The sequence below is a fragment of the Hyaena hyaena genome, unplaced genomic scaffold (genome assembly GCF_003009895.1).
Source record: "Hyaena hyaena isolate Hyena2069 unplaced genomic scaffold, ASM300989v1 scaffold_649, whole genome shotgun sequence".
NCBI classification, from domain to species: domain Eukaryota; kingdom Metazoa; phylum Chordata; class Mammalia; order Carnivora; family Hyaenidae; genus Hyaena; species Hyaena hyaena.
The window spans coordinates 816,358-831,926 of record NW_024081280.1 but is presented as its reverse complement, the minus strand read 5'-3'; the positions used below and the strand labels follow the sequence as shown (position 1 = coordinate 831,926).

The following is a 15,569-nucleotide window of genomic DNA, read 5'->3' as shown; positions in this document are numbered from 1 at the left end:
GAGGCACCCAGACGCCCTAGAAATTGTGTTTTAAAGGGCACCTTACCTAAGCCAATAGATCAGAATCCTCATCCCACAACTCGCAGCTTGATTATCCCCTCCGGAATTCCAACCCAGGCTAAAGATGTTTCTCCCCAAACATGGCAAGGAAAACAAAACAAAAGAAAACACTGCTTTTTGTTGGTTCCTTGGAACCAAACAGCTTATCTGTTCTCACCTTTAACCACAAAAAAGCCAAAGTGAGACACTAGGCCCACCTGTGTAGTGAAGGTGGGGCGGGAGGAACTAAGGTCCTGTGAGTGGCACAGAAGGAGGCTGGAAGCCCATCAGGCAACTCCAACCCAGGTGCGGCTCCTGTGCAGCATGAGGGCTTGAGTTTGTTTGAAGCAGGAGAGGAGCTGGCAGTTCTAGGAGTAATCTTAGAGGTGGCAGAGAACTTGGTAAAGTTTAAGATGAAGGGGGACAAACCTGTTGTGTGACCTCTAGGACTCCAATAAGCTTCCAGCCTGCTGCTGAGGTAAGAAGACTGTCCTCAGCAGATGTGCACAAAAGATCAGGATCAGTTCTTGGAATCTAAGTATGTGACCAAGCAAGTGGAACTTCTGAGACACCGTACATAGCAGGCAAAGGGTTATGAGCAATTAGATGCCACACCAAGGGAAATGGAGAGGAACATCAAAGCGTTGCTGATGGCAAGACATTATAACTAAAGATTCTAAATCTAACTCAAATAATTGATGCCTAAACACCAATACCGATAATCTCCAGAACCATTAGAGTCATTGAAAATTTTTGGCCAAGGGGGACAGAACCAAGAGAAACGTGACCAGTAGAAATCAGAGCACAATTTTTCATGTCTATCAAAGCATCATGACCTATGGGGAAACAAAAAATGAAAACCACCACATACTCCTGGGTAAACAAATGCATCTCTTTATATAGGAATCTTACAAAAGATGAAAGAACATCTATGAGAACTGGATATCTGCAAAGAGTACCATAAAATTTTGAGGATCAAACAGCAAATATGGATGAAAGTCATTATCAGAAAAAAGCAAAAAGATTTTCTGAGTCAAGAGTGGTTGTGTGAATGAGATGGCTGAGTTCCCAAAGCTGTTTATACTATTCACTTCCTGAGAGGATGGAAGTGTTTAATAAAGACAGAAAAGTCAACAGGGCCAAATATGACAGCAATGGTCTCAAAATTGGTAAATTTTACATGTTATTAAATATGGGGTCACCAAAAAGGATTCTGATAAATCCTACTAGTGATGTAATATGGCACTATGTAGTACACTGAAGCTGACTTTTTGTCTAGTGAATATTCTGTAAACAACTTTCACTAGACTTGCTAAATAAAGATAAGTATACCCAAATCAAAACCACACTGAGATACCACCTCACGCCAGTCAGAGTGGCTAAAATGAGCAAATCAGAGAACTCTAGATGCTGGCGAGGATGTGGAGAAACGGGCACCCTCCTGCACTGTTGGTGGGAATGTAAACTGGTACAGCCCCTCTGGAAAACAGTGTGGAGGTTCCTCAGGAAACTAACAATAGAACTCCCTTATGACCCAGCAATAGCACTGCTAGGAATTTACCCAAGGGATACAGAAATGCTGAGGCATAGGAGCACATGTACCCCAATGTTCATAGCAGCACTCTCCACAATAGCTAAAACATGGAAAGAGCCTAAGTGTCCATCAACAGATGAATGGATCAAGAAGATGTGGTTTATCTATACCATGGAATACTACATGGCAATGAGAAACAATGAAATCTGGCCATGTGTAGCAACATGGATGGACCTTGAGGGTGTTATGCTGAGCGAAATAAGTCAGGCAGAGAAGGACAAATACCATATGTTTGCACGTATAGGAGGATTAGGAGGAACTTGACGGAGGACCAAGGGGGAGAAGAAGGGCGGAAATGGTGGGGGAAAGGGAGAGAGGCAAACCATGAGAGACTCTTGAATGCTGACAAAAACTGAGGACTGATGGATGTGGGGGGGAGGGGGGGATGGGCATGAAGGAGGGCACTTTGGGGATGAGCACTGAGTGTTATGTAAAAACTAATTTGACAATAAACTATTTGTAAAAAAAAAAAAAAAAACATAAACAAAAAAAAAAAAATAAAGATAAGTATACCATCAAAAGGACATAATGATGTCACAAGGCAAAAGGCACTAAACCAAGTCATCAGCATGATACTGTATTTATGAGGACCAAGGAAAGCTAATGCACATAAAGGAACACCACAGAAATCTGATGACAACTTCACTACATCTTAAAGTTATCTAAAAAAATATCCAAAATCAGATCAATAAAAAATTTCTCAGTCATTAAATCAAAATTATGTAAGGAAAAAACTATAGGGTTATTATAGTTTTTATAATTTATAATGACCCTAAAAATAATACCAAAGTTTTGGTAGTCAAGTAGCCAAAGATGATTGATAAAAAGTTTACTTTAAGACTAGCATAGGCATATACACTGAAACATTGATTATAACAGCTAATACCACGTAAATAGCCAATGCTCACTGACTCACTCTGTGTTCAGGGTTTGTGCAAATTCTTTACATGAATGAGCTCATTGAATCCTTACAATAGGCCTAAAAGAAAAAAAGAAAACAAGAAACAAAATAATGATATCATAAACGTGTTCTATGATCTTGGATTCCATTGCAACTCAAATGCCTTCAGAGGCCACAAAATAAATTTCAGATAGCTAACTGAAATGAACACAAATTTAAATTCATGTGTTTTAACAATTGTAGAAAAATAAAAAAATATTTCTAACCTTCAGTAAGTTTTGTCTCTTTAGACAGAAAATTTTCAATTTCTAAAATAAGTAAGAATTTTAGAATTCACTTTATAACATTTTAAGGTAATCATTAACATTAAAACAATTTATCTTAAATCATTCAATTTAGTACTATAAATTGTAGTGGGGGCTTCATACAGAAGGAACACTAATTTAATCTGAGAATGTTTCTCAAAAATGTTTTAAATATTTATTTCATCTTACTTTGGGTATTTCATGATTTAAACAATAAGACACTTGAAAACCATGGTCAAATTTTATCTGTGCATTTCTTTTATTACTTACTACCATGGTTTTCACTTAAGGTGATTCCCAAGAAGTGTTTTAGAAAAATGTTGAAGTAGTTTTTAGTTATCACATGCATTAAAGATTTGTAGTGGCTTTAACTAGGTGAAGATAATTTTGCTAGATGCAATTCAATACATGGATAACTTCTATGTGATTAAGAATTGTCCTCCATCCAGTCTGACCTTCCAACATCCCCCCATTCAGGTGAAAAAAAAAAAAAAGGACTGTAATTGTTGGAGGAAAAACATACATCTCTTTACATTATTGCCAGTTAGAATATAAATTGAACTTATTATTTTTTTCTTTCATAGTTTTTGTCAAGTTGCTTTCCATATAACACCCAGATCTCATCCCAACAATTGCCCTCCTCCATGCCCATCATCCCCTTTTCACTCCCCCACCCCCATAAGCCTTCAGTTTGTTCTCAGTATTCAAGAGTCTCTCATGGTTGCCTCCCTCCCTCTCCCCCACTATTTTTCCCCTTCTCTTCCCCCATGGTCCTCTGTTAAGTTTCTCCTGTTCCACTTATAAGTGAAGACATATGGTATCTGTCTTTCTCTGCCTGACTTATTTCACTCAGCATAACATCCTCAAGTTCCATTCATGTTGCTACACATGGCCAGATTTCATTCTTTCTCATTGCCATTTAGTATTCCATTGTGTAGATAGACCACATCTTCTTGATCCATTTGTCAGTTGATGGACACTTAGGCTCTTTCCATGTTTTGGAAAGCTATTGTTGAAAGTGCTGCTATGAACATTCAGGTACATGTGCCCCTATGTGTCAGCACTCCTGTATCCCTCGGGTAAATTCCTAGCAATGCTGTTGCTGGGTCATAGGAGAGTTCTATTGTTAGGAGAGTTCCTCTATTGTTTTGAGGAACCTCCGTACTATTTTCCAGAGAGATTGCACCAGCTTACATTCCCACAGTGTAGGAGGGTGCCCGTTTCTCCACCTCCTCACTAGCATCTAGAGTCTCCTGATTTGTTCATTTTAGCCACTCTGACCGGCATGAGGTGGTATCTCAGCGTGGTTTTGATTTGTACTTCCCTATTGAGGAGGGATGCTGAGCATTGTTTCATGTGTCTGTTGGCCATCTGGATGTCCTCTTTGGAGAAGTGTCTGTTCATGTCTTCTGCCCATTTCTTCAATGGATTATTTGTTTTTCAGGTGTGGAGTTTGTTGAGTTCCTATAGATTTTGGATACTAGCCCTTTATCTGATATGTCATTTGCAACTATCTTTTCCCATTCTGTCGGTTGCTTATTAGTATTATTGTTTCCTTTGCCATGCAAGGAAACATTTTATCTTGATGAGGTCCCAATAGTTCATTTTTGCTCTTGATTCTCTTGCCTTTGGGGATGTGTCAAGTAAGAAATGTCTGCGGTTAAGGTCAAGAGGGTTGTTTCCAGCTTTCCCCTCTAGCGCTTTGATAGTTTTTTGTCTCACATTCAGGTCCTTCATCCATTTTTAAGTTCATTTTTTGTGTATGGTGTAAGAAAGTGATCTAGTTTCATTCTTTTGCATGTTGCTGTCTAGTTCTCCCAGCACCATCTGTTAAAAGGCTGTCTTTTTTCCATTGGATACTCTTTCCTGCTTTGTCAAAGTTTAATTGGCCATACATTTGTGGGTCCAATTCTCAGTTCTCTATTCTATTCCATTGGTCTGTGTGTCTGTTTTTGTGCCAATACCATACTGTCTTGATGATGACAGCTTTGTAGTAGAGGCTAAAGTCTGGGGTTGTGATGCCTCCCATTTTGGTTTTCTTCTTCAATATTACTTTTTGGCTATTTGGGGTCTTTTGTGGTTCCATACAAATTTTAGGATATTTTGTTCTAGCTTTGAGAAGAATGCTGGTGCAATTTTGATTGGGACTGCATTGATTGTGTAGATTGCTTTGGGTAGTAATGACATTTTAACAATACTCATTCTTCCAATCCATGAGCATGGAATGTTTTTCCATTTTTTGTGTCTTCTTCAATTTCCATCATAAGTTTTCTATAGTTTTCATCATATAGATCTTTTACATCTTTGGTTGGATTTATTCCTAGGTATTTTATAGGTTTTTTTCTGCAATTGTGAATGGGATCAGTTTCTTGATTTCTCTTTCTGTTGCTTCATTGTTGGTGTATAAAAACGCAACCAATTGCTTTACATTGATTTTGTAACCTGAGACTTTGCTGAATTCATGGATCAGTTCTAGTAGGCTTCCGGTGGAGTCTGTCAGGTTTTCTGTGTAGAGTATCATGTCGTCTGCAAAAAGTGAAAGTTTGACTTCTTTGCTAATTCTGATGCTTTTTATTTCCTTTTGTTGTGTGATTGCTGATGCTAGGACTTCCAGCACTATGTGAAACAACAGTGGTGAGAGTGGACATCCCTGTCGTGTTCCTGATCTCAGGGGGAAAGCTCTCAGTTTTTCCCCATTGAGGATGATATTAGCTGTGGGCTTCTCATAAATGGCTTTTATGATGTTTAAGTTCCATACATCCCAATTTTGTCAAAGGTCTTTATTAAGAAAGGATGTTGTATTTTGTCAACATAGATAGATGCTTTTTCTGCATCTATCGATAAAATCATATGGTTTTTATCTTTTCTTTTGTTAATGTGATGTATCACATTAATTGTTTTGTGAATACTGAAACAGCCCTGTAACCCAGGAATGAATCCCTCTTGATCTTGGTGGATAATTCTTTTTATATGCTATTGAACTCAACTTGCAAGTATCTTGTTGAGAACTTTTGCATCCCTATTCATCAAGGATATTGGCCTGTAGTTCTCTTTTTTTGTTGGGTCTCTCTCTGGCTTGGGAACTAAAGCAATGCTGGCTCTGTAGAATGAGTCTGGAAATTTTCCTTCCATTTCTATTTTTTGGAATAGCTTGAGAAGAATGGGTATTAACTCTGATTTAAATGTCTGGTAGAATTCCCCAGGGAAGCCATCTGGCCCAGGGCTCTTATTTGTTGGGAGACTTTTGATAACTGATTCCATTTCTTCACTAGTTATGGGTCTGTTCAAATTTTCTTTCTCTTCCCATGTGAATTTTGGTAGTGCCTGTGTATTTAGAAATTTGTCCATTTCTTCTAGGTTGTCCAGTTTGTTGGCATATAATTTTTCATAGTATTCCTTGATAACTGCTTGTATTTCTGAGAGATTGGTTGTAATAAACCTATTTGAATTGATAATTTGTTTATTTGGGTGCTCCCTCTTTTCTTTTTGAGAAGCCTGGCTAGAGGTTTATCCATTTTATATACTTTTTCAGAAAACCAACTTATGGTTCCATTGATCTGTTCAACTGTTTTTTTGGGTCCTATATTGTTTGTTTCTGCCCTGTTCTTTATTATTTCTCGTCTTCTGCTGGGTTTGGGGCGCTCTTGCTGCTCTGCTTCTAGTTCCTTTAGGTGCGCTGTTAGATTTTGTATTTGCGCTTTTTCTAGTTTCTTGATATAGGCCTGGAGTACAATGTACTTTCTTCCTAGGACTGCCTTTGCCACATTCCAAAGTGTTTGGATCATTGTATTTTCATTTTCATTTGTTTCCATTTATTTTTAAATTTCTTCTCTGATTGCCTGATTGGCCCCTTCCTTCTCTAGTAGAGTGTTCTTTAACCTCCATGTTTTTAGACGTTTTCCAGACTTTTTCCTGTGATGGATTTCAAGTTTCATAGCATTGTAGTCTGAAAGTGTGCATGATATGATCTCCATTCTTTTATATTTATTGAAGGCTGCTTTAGGAGCCAGTATGTGATCTATCTTGGAGAATGTGCCATATGCACTTGAGAAGAAAGTGAATTCCATAGCCTCAAGATGCAGAGTTCTAAATATATCTGTCAAATCCATCTGGTCCAATGTGTCATTCAGGTCCATTGTTTCTTTAGTGATTTTCTGTCTAGTTGATCTATCCATTGCTGTAAGTGGAGTATTAAAGTCCCTGCTACTACCACATTATTTTCAATAATATTGTTTCTGTTTGTGATTGTTTTATGTATTTGGGTGCTCTGAAATTCAATGCATAGACAATTATAATTGTTAGCTCTTCCTGATGGGTAGACCTTGTAATTAGTATAGAATGCCCTTCTTCATCCATTACTGCCTTTACTTTAAAGTCCAGTTTGTCCGAGATAAGTATGGCTACTTCTGCTTTTTTTGACATCCAGTAGCATGATAGATGGTTCTCCAACCCCTTACTTACAATCTGAAGGTGTCCTCAGGTCTAAAATGAGTCTCTTGCAGACAGCAAACTGATGGAATTTGTTTTTTTTTATCCATTCTGATACCCTATGTCTTTTGATTGGAGCATTTAGTCTGTTTACATTCAGTGTTATTATTGGAAAATATGGGTTTAGAGTCATTGTGTTCTCTGCAGGATTCATGCTTGTAGTGGTGTCTCTGGTAGCTTGTGTTCCTTGCAACATTTCCCTCATAGTGTCCCCCTTAGGATTTCTTGTAGGCTGGTTCAGTGGTAATGAATTCTTTTGATTTTTATTGATTTGGGAAAACTTTGATCTCTCCTTCCATACCGAATGACAGGCTTGCTGGATAGAGGATTCTTGGCTGCATATTTTTTCTGTTCATCACTCTGAAGATTTCCTGCCATTCCTTTCTGGCCTGTCAGGTTTCAGCAGATAGGTCTGCAAGTACTCTGATAGGTGTCCCTTTGTATGTTAGGGCCCTTTTATCCTTAGTTGCTTTCAGAATTCTCTTTGTCTTTATATTTTGCCAGTTTCACGAGGATATGTCATACAGAAGTTCAATTCAAGTTGCGTCTGAGGGGAGTTCTGTGCCTCTTGGATTTCAGTGTCTATTTCCTACCTCAGATTGGGGAAGTTCTCAGCTATAATCTGTTCAAGTACCCTTTCAGCTCCTAGTTCTCTCTTCCTGTTCTTCTGGAATTTCCATGATACGGATTTTGTCTGGTTTGACTGCATCACTCAGTCCTCAAATTCTCCTTTCCTGCTCCTGGATCAATTGATCTCTCATTTTCTCAGCTTCCTCTTTTTCTATAATTGTGTATTCTAATTCACCTATTCTCCTCTCTGCCTCTTCAACCCATGCAGTGGCCGCATCCATTTTATTATGCACCTCATTTATAGAATTTTTTTAACTAATCACAACTATTTTTAAGGTCCATAATCTTTGTAGCAATGGCTTTTCCAGTGTCTTCCGTGCCTTTTTCAAGCCCAGTGATTAATTTTATGACTATTGTTCTAAATTCTTGGTCAGTTATGTTGCTTATATCTGTTTTAAGCAATTCTTTAGCTATCATTTCTTCCTGGAATCTCATTAGAGTAGAGTTTTTCTGTTTCATCATTTTGACTAGCTTTCTGTCTCTTGTAAGTTTTAAAAGCTTGTTATGCACTCTGCACCTGCGAGTTCTGCTATATTAAAGGAGGTGCATTGACTATCCAGGGCCTGTCTGTTCAGGAAGTGTTCTTTTAACGGTGTCCCCTGGTCTCTCTTATTGTGTCTTTGGTTATTTTATTTCCCTACTTGTAGCGATATTTAGGACTTTCCACCATGTGTACTTTGGCTTGTTTCTTGAAGTAGCCCTGAAAAGGAAAGCAGACAGACAAACACACAGGGAACAAAAGCAGACAAATGCACAGACAAATCTAACAAACAAGCAAAACAAAAGGGGAAAAACAACAGCAACAACAAGAAAAGACAAAGGACAGTGTAAAAGCATTAAACCAGAAATCCCAGCTACAAGTAAAGAGCAGGGTGGAGGCAGTGCTGATGAAAGAGCATATACAAAGAGAGGTGGGGAGAAAGTGAAATTGAACATTGACCAGGCAGAGAGACTAAAAGGCCTAATTCAGAGAGAGAAAAAGGAGAATATAGTAGGAGGTGAGGAGAAAGAAACAAAGATAATGTTGCCCAAAGAAACTATACAGTCTGATTATTCCAGAGAGAGAGAGAGAGGAAGGTAACAACGGAGGTATAGAATACGCATCAAGAGAATGGATTAAATGTGACCGTTTAAGCAAACCAATGACCAGAGTGCCCAGTCCAGCAGAGGGGAGGGATAAGAATGAGATAACAGAAAATGGATTTGAATAGCAAGAATTGATATAGAGTTAATCACCACAATGCATCAAGGTTGGTCTTGCCCGGGCTCTGGTAAAAAAAATAAATAAATAAAAAATTTAAAAAATATATTACAATTTTTAAAAAAGCAGCTCTCTAGTGTAAATGAGCATGGTTTGGTGTAGGCAGGTCTCCCCTCCACTGCTGATCCCGCAGGCCATTCCCTGAGGCCCTACCATGGTATTGTGTGAAGAAAAGTGATGTTGCCCCAGTTCCTTCTCGAACCAAGCATTGCAAATCACCCTTTTGGTCTGATCTCCCTGTGCCACAGGTTTAGCCAAGGTGGTTTGTGTTCTATGTCCCAAGCCCTGCCTCTTTTCCAGATCTTAGTCCACGTGCCTTAATGACATCACCTGAAATGTAATCCCGCAGACTGGGCCACTTCCTACCAGGGGATCAAGTAGGGGGAGTAGGGGAGCAGGTTCTCCTGGCACCGCTCAGGACTTGGGCACCCAGCCCAAAGAAAGTGCCACAGCTAGAGATAGGACCTCCCTCCGAATGCCCTGTGGTTGGGGATGGGATGATAGGATCCCTCTCTGTCCTGGGCCGAGGCTTTTATCTTCTCCAGGGACAGTTCTATGAGCAGTTTCAGCTGCTCTTTCTCTTTCCCTCATCTCACTGCAGCTCTTGGCAGACAGTGCTCCCTCCTTCCATGTCTCTGGGTCCCAGCTCATTTTTATCTTCCCCAGTTTGCAGTCAGGCACCTATGAGGCTATCTTCTTAGTGGACTCTGTCTCTTTTCCTCCCACATTCTTGCGGTTCAGTATCCTATGGCTTTAGCCCTTCTTTGTTTGAAGATGTGGGCGGGGGAAAAGTATGGATCTCCCTACTTCTCTTCCATCTTGCCTCTCACACAAGTCTCCTAGACAACTTTAAACTGTGAAAATCATTTTTATGTTCATTATCTCATTTAGTCCTCAAATCAACCCCATGAGATAGGTATTATTTTCCCATTAGAAATGGCCACATCCTAAGTCCTTAGTGATTTCTCAAGAAAAGTTGAATGTGAATGCTGAGGTTGGGTTTTTTGTTAATATGGGAAAGTTGGATGCTAAAATCAACAGGTATTTTCAGTATAAGGTGGCAAACTAGAAAAACACATTTACTTTCTGTTCCTCCTGAAACGATATTTGATACAAGTGTAGAAATACCAAAATTAATACAATTCAAAGCCAAGAGAATGTGGAAGTCTTCAACCACAGAAAGATTTTTGGCAAAAAGTAAAATACAGGACTGATGAATGGAATGATCAAGAAAAGACTGTCCAAAGAAGGGGCTTTACAAGGCCAGTCTGCTTCTGCTGAGCCCTGTTTATATTCGAGAAATGAGAGAATAGAGGTTGAGAACAAAGAGACAAAAATTATTTTAGAAGGGAAAAATTTCATTTAATAAATTCCATGGGTCAGTCATCCCTCCATAGTACCTCTATAGGAATTACAACAGATTATTGGTGAGCAAGACAAGGGTACAGGGAGGGAGTGTTGAACCACAGGGTGTCAGCTCTGGTTCATTGTCACTACTACCAACTCCATCCAAGACTACATACCCATGGCTTCATGTACTATAACTGGAGATTGTTGCTTCATAAATTCTCAAATAAGAAGGAACCTTCCTGGCAACTATAATTTGTGGTTCTTATCAAAAGATTAATGAATCACTAATAAAAATGAAATAAAAATCATTAATAAAAATATTTTGTCTTAACAAATTCTGTCTCAACATGTTTGCTTCTGCCAAGGCAAATTATCTCGGAATAACCACTTGCCATTTACTATGTTTTGTCTGTAAGGGCAAGTAAGAGAATGGTCTATATTTCAGAAAAGCATCCTATCTGTCTACTCCCATTTGACAAAAGAAGTCGAGATGGAGATTTTTCTGGGATATCCTTCCCCAAATCTCCTTGTATTGTCCTGAAGCCCGAAACGCATCATATGCTTAATTTTCCCTCCCAGGGAAATAAAACGATGGAAATAACATGATTGTCATTTATTGTTTTCAAATACATCTGACATCATCATCTCTTTCAGTGTTCTAATAATAAATCTTTGCCCAAAATTTGTACAAGCTTGCTATTTCTGTTCAAACAAACACCGCCAAGAAACTGTTCCTTACTAAACTCAAATGATATCAAAGAACTTGTAGTTAAATGTCTTATCTGGAAATCATTTTTGCTCTTAGAGAGATTAGAAAGGGCTTATAATATTTCTCCTTTTCTTTCAAAAAGAATTAGGGTCTGAGAAAAACCATTTGTGTCACACCAACCCCCAAGTTAGTGGGGAGTAGGGGTTGGAAGTTCAAATTTGCTGTAACATACTATAAAAGCTCTCATAACCAGAGCACTAAAGCTAATTTTGTAGTATATGAATTATGCCCAGTGCTATTTTAAATATGAAAAAATTAAAGACAGTAGGCTTGGTTCAGCAGCATAATTTGTTCCGGAAACATGCTTGTAATCCAAAGCACTTGTCTATCAAAGCCAATTTCCCCATAATAAATAACGGAAAATCAGATGATTTGTTCCACAACCCAAAAATATTCATAAAAATCATTACAATACTGCACTATAATACAAAATAATAAAGAAAATACAAAATATAAAGAAAAATAAACAAATTAACCTGTACTTAGATTTGAAGAGTTTTGTGGCTTGTTTGAAGGAGAAAAGAGAGAAAAGGGTTATTGTGTAGGATGAGTTTCATTATCACTAACGGATGTTGACTGCACTACACTATTAATAAGCTCTTGTCATATGCTCTATGTAATGTAACTGGCAATAAGGCAGCAGAGGTAAGGGACTATATCTGCAGGCAGCTGACCTAGAATGAGGCAAAGCATTCCTGAGCAAAGTCTTGTATGGAAAAGCTAAGGACTGCTCATAGGTGCTTTGAAGTGACAAAAATGACACCAGTGCCAGTTGTGGACACCTTCCAGTGTTCTGAAAAATCACTGATTTCTGCCAAACACCGTGGCCTGAGACAGAGCATCGGAGCATGGGAGACGATCACCCACAATTCCACAGAGAAATAGACAGACAGAGAGAGAGAACCATTGGCTCAATGTCATGTGACCTTCGGCATCAGGTACTCCTTGTATTGCAAGACATCCCTCCTTTACCAAGTTAAAATTGATAAGAAATGTCTGTTCGTCTTGTGGAACACTTGCAGAACAGGTTACTCACAATCCAGGATTTTACTGTGTGTCTATAGATGTATATATAACATAACACATATATTATATATAAAATTTTAATATATATTTTTTGCTGAGCTATAGGATTCTTGGTTCTGAGACTTATGCATGTCATGTCCCAGATATGCAACATCAGTCACATGAGAGAGAAAACACTTCAGTGAAGTAAACCAAAGAAAGGAGATTCAAACTAGGTAAAGCCACATGTAGGCCAAGATTTTTCAAAGCTTCTTTCTCATGTTGAAGCTTTCAGCTCCTAGACAATACATGTTTCTCTTGCCAAACACCCAAGCATATCTCTCCCCTCTTAGACATAAGAATCTCTAGAATTCTGTTTAAGTGCCAACAATGTGAGATGAAGAATGAACCTGGATGGCATGCTCACAGCGATCAAAGTGTGTTGACCTTTCTTTAATCCAATATGTTGCTCCACTCTTAACGTACAATCAATGACATACTTGCTTCCTAAACATTAGTGAGATGCCTTACTAGACATATTCCAAGAAGGCCAGAGAAACTGGATTCTAATCCATATGGAATAAACCACAGGTGAATTACTTCCAGGTAGACCTCAACGTATCTAGAATATAATCTCTTTTATTTTTAGATATAGTCTTTACTTATAACCTACGTATTTGGATATTTCTGAGTAGATTAAAGAGAAAACCTGGGCTGCAAGGCTCAGTTACAAGTGTGGGATGGTACTATACTTACCACTGGTGGTCCATGACCTCCATCTTCTGAGACCAGAACCCATTGGGGTCCTTGATTATTTTATGAATTGAGCTTTTGTTCATTGAAGGACTGGTCCTGGGCAGTGCCTCTCTTTACTGTAAATATGGCACCTGCTAAGTACCCTAAGAACTAGGAAAAAGAAAAAAAAAAACATGGTAACACGTGATGCATATATGGTAAGGAGGCACCACAGTCCAGAGTAAGAGCTCTGGGAGTCACTACACTGGGCATGAATCCCAGCTAAGCCTCCACCACTTGTGTGACCTGAGGGGTGGTCTAAATTGTAAATGTTGTTTTGTCAAATTCCTCAAAAGGAAGAAAGCAAGAACCTGCCTGCCAGGAAGGGAGGTCTTGGGGTGCAGCATCCAGTCACGTCAGGGTTTGGAGACCGCTTGGAAACTGCCATCATCTGGAGGGCAATGCTGAAAGCCTGGGCAGCCCTAGGGAAGATGCAGCTGGCTCGAAGCCTGGCAGGGAAGCAGAGAGGGTCCAGGGGCAGCGGGCCACTCCCTTGCAACTTTGAGAGCCCCCCAGCACTCGTCTTTCTTGGGGGAAGGGCTGGCGATACACACCGAGGCGCTGAAGGGCCTGACAACCACGGCACTCAGCTACAGTCCCCATGTTGTGGCCTTGCTGGTTGTCCACACACGCCAACGGGCGCAATGACCAAGGGCAGCAGGCAGCCTATACCCCGCCACTGGCGACTGAAAGTCCCAGGCACTAGAGGCTAACCCGCGGGGCTCTGGGGCCTCCCCTTTGCCCTGTGCTGGGGTCTCTTGCCACGCTGCGCGTGCGCGCCCTTCTTTGTGACATGTCCTTTGTGACGTGTCCCAGGGATGCATCACTAGGGCCAGGCTGGGCCGTTCAGGCTCAGTGCTTGTTAGACCACGAGAGGAGTAGGAAGCTCCGGAGGGGCTCTAGACTCCAACCTCACGGTCGCTTGACGCGCAACGAGCTCACTATGGGCAATCTCCTTAGTAAATGTCTACATCTCCCACTCCGCCGCCGCCGTCCCCTGCCTGGCCGGGATCGGGCCCTGGTCCGCCCCGCCCGTGATCCTCATCCACCACCTGGCAGGGGCCACCCCGCTGCTCCTTCACCTGCCCTGCACCCTGGGCGCAGGCTCTTCCACCAGGTACGTAGGCCTTTACCGGCCACCTTTCATATCGAGCCCAGGAGGCGGTACCCCATCCCGCAGGCTGCATGGACCACTCCGGGCATTCTCCCCTTGGTTAACTGGGGTAACCCTCCGAAAAAACCTGTCCTATCGTCACGTAATTCGATGATGTTTGGGCACTCCAGAACCATCAGAATCCCTCCTCCAGGGCGCAAATTAAAACTCCAGCACTTGCCATCAGAGGCTGGAGAGGGGGCTGCGGAGCTGGTCCCATCCAGGGGCCTCCCACTTTCGTGCCCAAATAGGAGGGAGGAGAAGACCCAAAAAGAATCCACAGGAAAGATGGGGGGACCTGTGGAGACCAAAGGGCGGGATGGTGGGAGCAGAGCCCCCCATAGCTGCGGGGATATACAGTTAACATCTCGTCCCCTGGAGGCCAGTGAACTTAGCTCCAGGCAGCGCAGCGCTGCGCCTTTGGACCTCCGTCCTGGTCCTTCAGAAGACAGTCGGAGGAAGGACACCCACCAGGATCAGATTCACTCCTCCCCTGACGGCCATGCAGTCACCGCCTCGCATGGCCCTGCCAGAGATGTGCCTCACACAGATGCAGCCGTGCTCTCCCACCCAGCCCCATGCTGCCCCTCACTGCAGGAGACATCCACAAAAGAATTGTCGGGCGGAAACCATCAGCCTGTCGGCAAGAAAGAGAAACAGACTAAGGAGCCTTCAGACACATCATCAAAGAGCTCCTTGCCTCCTGTAGCTGCCAGCACCAGGGCACGGAAACGGAAGAGACCCATGCCACCTTCTCTGCCGCTGCCACCACCACAGCCACTGTTGTGGGGCCGCGGGGAGTTGCCTCCGCCTCCTAAGCTTCCTTGCATAGCACTGGACAAAAATCTGGACACCGTGAAGAACACCACACGTCACAGGAACAACATCTTGGGGGACAGAAGAGACATCAAAGCAGCCTGCTCGGACCCTCTGCCTGCCCCTGCATTCTCCATACTTGCAACAGGGACTGCTAACTGTCTCCCGTCCAGCACCAACACTGTGCAAGTCCCTACTGCTCCAGTGGGCTTGGCTGACCAACCTGCCAGACCCCCAATCCCATCTGTTCCTCCATCTATACCACCAGGTGTTGCAGTTTCCACTAGCTTGCCCCTTGGGGGTTCTGGTGTCACCTCCACTCCAGTAGGGAAGCCCCCTGCAAACTGCCACTCAGCTTCTGACGGTGAAGCCATGGACACTACATCTCCCTCTCAGGCTTCCATCACGTATTCCTCCCCTGTGTCCAGGGCCACCCATGTGCCACCTAACATAGTGGTTCCGG

General features: G+C 41.6%; 1 long non-coding RNA gene across 2 annotated transcripts in view; it reads right to left on the bottom strand.

Annotated features, from left to right (window-relative positions):
- The window catches only part of LOC120219778, a 95,473-nt gene extending 82,311 nt beyond the window's left edge, over positions 1–13,162 (bottom strand). The window contains exons 1-2 of one of the 2 annotated variants that reach the window (XR_005525388.1): positions 13,099–13,162; positions 2,550–2,612 (exon numbers count right to left, since the gene is read on the bottom strand). This is a non-coding gene — a long non-coding RNA (uncharacterized LOC120219778). The remainder of the gene's footprint in view (positions 1–2,549; positions 2,613–13,098) is intronic. The other variant, XR_005525387.1, reaches the window with a different exon arrangement.
- Between the last annotated feature and the right edge of the window lie 2,407 nt (positions 13,163–15,569).